At 36.1% G+C, this 6,000-nt stretch overlaps 1 long non-coding RNA gene across 1 annotated transcript in view; it reads right to left on the bottom strand.

The window, feature by feature from the left end:
* Nucleotides 1-3,644: 3,644 nt before the first annotated feature.
* LOC132681090 (uncharacterized) overlaps nucleotides 3,645-6,000 on the bottom strand; it is a 47,957-nt gene continuing 45,601 nt past the window's right edge. Inside the window, exon 5 of the long non-coding RNA XR_009610834.3 lies at nucleotides 3,645-3,766. This is a non-coding gene — a long non-coding RNA (uncharacterized LOC132681090). The remainder of the gene's footprint in view (nucleotides 3,767-6,000) is intronic.

Below are 6,000 nucleotides of genomic sequence, written 5' to 3'. Positions count from 1 at the left end.
TTTAACTGTTTGGAGTAATCATTGTTGGTAATAGCATTAGCACTGCTATTATGAATGTGTTGTGGTACAATGTGGAATAAAGCAAGGGGATAATTACAGGATGTTCAGCTTGGAAGAAAGGAGATGAAGGCATAGTAGAAAAGAAGCTAAGTAAAAACCCAGTAATACTGAGGTATCCATAGTGCTCAGCTTGTGGTCTTGAAAGATCATTTCCACTAAAATAAACCAGGGCTTTTTAGAGCATGCCCTCAATAGGGTGGTATCACCTCCCTCACCACCAAGGAAGAGAAATTTGATTTGTTGGGGGATGAAAAAACTCTTTTAATACAGTGGTTTGTGGTCTTCCAAAGCTCAACTCTACCTAAAAAAATCTCATCTCTTAATATTTTATTTCTTTAATTAAGAATACATTAATTTAACTTTAATTTTCTCTTGGGGGGTGGTGATGATTTTTTAAAAGGTTGAGAGATAGATACCATCTCAGAAAAAGAGTTGATTCCATGACTAGGGAGGAAATACATAAAATAAATCTGGAGTATTTTGTCATGCCAGAGAGGAGGAAGCTATGAAAGATTATTAGGGTTATGTCAGGAGGACTCAAGAACCAACTTAAAGAGGCTCCCATCTGCCAAAGATGGACAATTTGAGCTTCACTAAAGATAATAATAGCAATGGACTGAAATCAGCCAAATATATTTGAATCCATCAATTCATAATGATACTAAAAAGTAGTCATTAGTCACCTTCAGAGATTAATATGGAACTAATTCATTATTTCATATCCTACGTTTTTATTAGGCACTATACCATTATTTTGTGAACTCAGTGAATTACGAGATACAGATTACTCCCATTACAAAAATAGAGACAACCAGACATAAAGTTTCTCCCCCACCCCACCACCCCATGGTCTTTCCAAATACCAATTAGAGTTTTACCAAAGGGACTAGACCTGAGTCAGGTCAGGCTTCTGGATCCATCTTCCAAATACTATGCCAAGAAATAAAATTGATTTTTAAAAAATTATGAGTTTTTGTCAAAAGGATACAGAACAGCTGTAAGTTCTGACTAGCCAAAACTGCATCAATTTGAGCATCAAAATAAATGATAGCAATGGGTTTTAATTGTTGAATAAGATAATAATCCACGTGTAGTGCCGATAGAAAGGAAGGAAGGGGAAAAAGGGAAGAAGGAAGGAAGGAGGAGAGAGAAAAAGGAAGAGCAATTTATAGTAATACAGTTATTTAGAATAAATATGAAAAGAATGATGGAATTAAAAACTGCAGCCATGGCAGTAATAATTAAATCATGCAAACATCAACAACAGATGATAAAACTAATAGGAGAGTTTGCTGAGAAACATGACATTTACATAATCTCAACACATCTCCCCACAAAGTACTTACTAATTAAAAAGGGATTAAAAATAGGTACTTCACTGTAAAGAAAACTAAACCTTTACAATAAAGAAACCTTAACCAAGTGATTCAATTTAGCATTACCAACAATGGGGAAAATTGACATTGTATGGCTCCTGATGTGATACACTGAGCAAAACAAAGCACCTGTATAATATTTCTGCTGAAAATACATAAATGGAATTGCATAATGAGGAAACAGCAGACTCCTAAATTGAGGGACATCAACAAAAACAACAGTAACAACAAAAACTGACCTGCATTCTCCTAAAATGTCAAGATCGTAAAAGACAAGAAAATGTTTAGAGACTATTCTAGACTGAATAAAAATGAAGAGACAAGACAACTAAAAAGCAACATATGATCCTGAATTGAGTCCTGAATCCATTGTTAGAAAGGGCATCCATTGGGCCAATTAGCAAAATTTAAATAAGGTCTCTGGATTAGATGCTAAAGTTGTGTCAATGTTAATTTTCTCATAAAGATGGTTATATTGTGATTACCTAGGTTGTATTGTGATTTTTTTTTTTAGAAACTGCATACTAAAATATATAAGGAAAATGGCACATCTTGCCTGTAACTCACTTTTAGTTGATTCAGGAAAAAGGAATAGCGCATGTATATGTGTGCACACACTTGAAGAGACAGAGACAATGACAAAGCAAATGTGGTAAAATGTTAACATTTGGTAAAACCAGGTAAGGATATAGGATGGTTCTTTGGCTATTCTCATAACTTCTTTGAAAACTACATACTACTTCAAAATAAAAGGTTAAGAAAAAGCCTCTCTGTTAAACAACTCTTGGGTCAAAGAGGAAATGAAAACCAAAATTGCAGATTATCTTTTTAAGAAAATAATAAAAACACTGTATTATAGCCAATGAAGAAAACCTATGGTCTCAAATATTTATATTGCTAATTAAAAAAAATCTAAGTATTACATTCAAGAAATTAGAAAAGGCAAGCAAAATAAATCCATGAGAAAGCAATATAACAAACATAAAACCAGTGGTTAATAAATTAGAAAAAAAAAGAAAATGAGTAGAACTAATAAATAAAAATCAGGTTAACAAAATAAAAACAATAAAATAACCCATGAACAAATTTATTCAAAGAAACACGCAAGTTACAAAACAGCATATAGTATATATTCCATACTTCCCATGTCCTGCCTCACACTCTCTTGACCCAGCTTTGACTGCAGTCATTGCTGTGGTAAGTAATGCACACAGGTGCACCCTATTCCTCAGTTCACCATGAGGTGTTCTGGAGCTATGGCCAAGATAAAACAATCCATCTGAGAGCTGACAGAATTCCCAATTTACTGGCATAAGATCCAAAGCAATCTCTTACAGTGAAGGAGGTACACAAGCAGGCATATGTCCACAGACAAACAGAACAATGAATAGTTTATTAAAGGCTCTGCTAAGCTGCCAGTTCCAGAAAGACATGGTGTGAGGTTGGGGGACTCTCCTTCCAGATGTAGTTATGTGTATTGATCTATATAAGTTATGCTGTCCACACCTGGAATCTGAGAAACAGGGTGCCAGTAGGACTGGCCTCTCTCACCATTATTCCCGTGACCAATTTGCAGAATTTGTGTTTTCTGTCCCCTCAACTTTATTCTCGTCTGGACACTTGCTTCCAGAAATGCAGTAAGGGTTCCACTGAAGTTGAAGCTTTGACTACCATGAGGACTTTGTGAAAACAGGTAAAGAAAGGAATCACCATATTGGTGGAGATAACTGACTCTAAATACCCGAGGGGCAAGGTTTGCTGTTACACAATGAGAGCAAGAGGAGTATGTGTGAAACCCAGCAAAATCACTGGGATAATATGTTTCCATATTCAGTGTTCTGATAAATTTCAGCTGAAGAAAGAGAGCTAAAAATATTGAACACTCAACATATATGTCAGGCATTTGTTTTACATGTACTTTCCCACAAAATCTTTTTTTTTAAGTTTATTTATTTATTTATTTACTTATTTATTTTGAGAGAGAGAGAAAGCACGAGTCAGGGAAGGACTGAGAGAGGGGAAGAAAGAATCTCGAGCAGGCTCCATGTTGTCAGTGCAGCCTGATGTGGGGCTCGAACTCACCAACGAAGAGATCATGACCTGAGCCCAAGTCAGAAGCTTAATCGACTGAGCCACCCAGGCACCGTTCCCACAAAATCTTTATAACAATCCTAAGGTATAGAAATTATTTCCTTCACTTACCATAGAGAATGACAGGGCAGAGTAAACCCAGATTCGTCTGACATCAGAATCTGTGTCCTTTAACCATCTCACTCCATCTTAGGGCACTGAGAGGAAACTTGAGACATGGCGCCATCCTCACAAGAACACTGTTGGGAAAAATCTCCATCTGTGACATCCACAGATGTCATCCACACTTGAAAAATCCTATGCAAAATAGTAAAATCAATGCATTTGGACTCTGGAATACTCCAGCCTCTTTCTCCTTAACTGATTTAGAAACTCGCCTTTTACAGGCTTACACTGCTGTTAGATCACCCCTTTATTGACCAGATAGCTAGCCCAGGCCTATTCCTAATTCTGTAAAGGTATCTCCTGCTCCATTCCCACGTTTTGTTGAAATTACCATAACTTTGTTGTCATAGGTCCAACTGAGTGTCATAAAAACAATTTTAAAGGTTGACTCATACTAACATATGACCAATATACATAGCTCTGGAAACAAGTTTAAAAACAATGCTATTATACCATCACTAAAAGTGAAGACTAGCTATAATTTCCTTCAAAAGACCTAATATATTACTACAGTACAGTAGAGAGATACATGAAGATATTCTAAAGCCATTCTATGTGGTAAATAAATTAATTAAGCATAGTACATTTATTTAGAAAATGATTACAATTGTCCATGGAGAAAGTTAGTGAATTTAGAATTACTACATCTTAGAACAAATATGGTCAACATAATTCAGTGTGTTCCTTACCCTAGAGAAGCCAAACAAAGATACCAGAAGAGAGCAATGGCCTTACAAGAGCACAATCTCTCTGGATAATAAAAATGTTATGTAAGAAGAATGGGCAAAACAGGTATTAATGGGCAGGAACACATCACAGTTCCAAACTAATATATTCACTCAGTTTCTCACTTTAAGCCCCAGAAGGCACCATCAACAAGTCTTCTTATCCCACAGAAGAAATTTAATATTTATCTTTCTATTAGGCTTATACCAACTACCTAAATAATACAATACACTGGAGAAGCCATGAATAATAGCATGGATTTTAAAAGCTGTATAAGGTAAATAATCCCTTTTGTGCTTGGAAAACAAAGCTAAAACCTCTGGCAACAAGCATATTACTGAGTACTTTCTGGACACAATGCTCGTTAAACAAGTATTTACTGAGTACCTACTATGTACTATACCAGACATTATGCTTAGATCCTGAGTCTACAGTTGATGGTAAAAGCCTCTCAGCCCCTGGTGATCCCTACACCTCCAGTTATTCATCCTGTGTAATCCCCTCCCCTTGAGTATGAGCTAGACCTAGTGACTCCCTTCTAATGAACAGAAATGACAAAAGTGATTGGATGTCACTTCCGAGATTAGGCCATAAGGATACTGTGGCTTCTGTCTTGGATTCTCCCTCTCTCTCTCTCTCTCTCTCATCAGTCACCTTGGGGAAAGCCACCAGTCATGTAAGGAGGCAGCCAGGCCCATATAAATTAGCCTGGAAGTAGATCACCTAGGTCTGCCAACTACCACAGGCGTGAGCTTGAGAGATCCTTCAGCCCAACCTCAGGAGAGATCCTGAGCCAGAGACACCCAGCTACACCACGCATAAATTTCGAACCCACAGAAACTGTAAGGTAATAAATGCGTGCTGTTTTAAGCTGCTATATATGGGGTTAATTCGTTAAGCAACAACTGAGAACTATTACACAATGGTTTATAACACAAACAAGGTCCTTACATAAGTAGAGCTTACAACTGAGTGGGTAGAGATGGATAATAAACACAGACATAGATAATATAATTTCACATAATTTTAAATGCTATGGAGAAAGTCAAACAAAGTAACGGGATACAGGGTGACTGCATAAGTGAATGGAAAAGGAAGACCTCTCTGCAGAGACCAGAGCGAAGTGGGCCTTTGCATTCGAGGTGAAGTATAAGTGCTATTATAATAAGTTAAATGAAAAGGTAGGTATGAGAATCCAGCTAGCTCCTTTTAAACCAAACATTAAAGAAATTTGCAAAACTATAAAGCAATGCCATTCTTTTTAATAATTTTTGTTTTGAAAAATACAGTTTTAATTAAAATGTCAGGTAACATGCATTATTGTCTTTAAATGAATTAATAAATATGTTTAAATTTTGTTTAAATATCTAATATAATAAATATAAACAGCTATAATTCACATAAACAAAGTCTTTTGAGGATCCTCAACAATGTTTAGGAGTGTAAATAGATACTGAGACCAAAATGCAGAACTGCTGGTGTGGAGTACTGTAGCAAATGCTATGGAGTATGGATCTCATTCTATGTTGAATGGCATAAAAATTCCATTGAAGGATTTTTGAGCAGGAAGATATGATCTGAT

The sequence above is a fragment of the Panthera onca genome, chromosome A1 (genome assembly GCF_046562875.1).
Source record: "Panthera onca isolate mPanOnc1 chromosome A1, mPanOnc1 haplotype 2, whole genome shotgun sequence".
NCBI lineage: Eukaryota > Metazoa > Chordata > Mammalia > Carnivora > Felidae > Panthera > Panthera onca.
The sequence above is the reverse complement of the archived record's forward strand: the minus strand, read 5'-3'. Positions and strand labels throughout refer to the sequence as shown.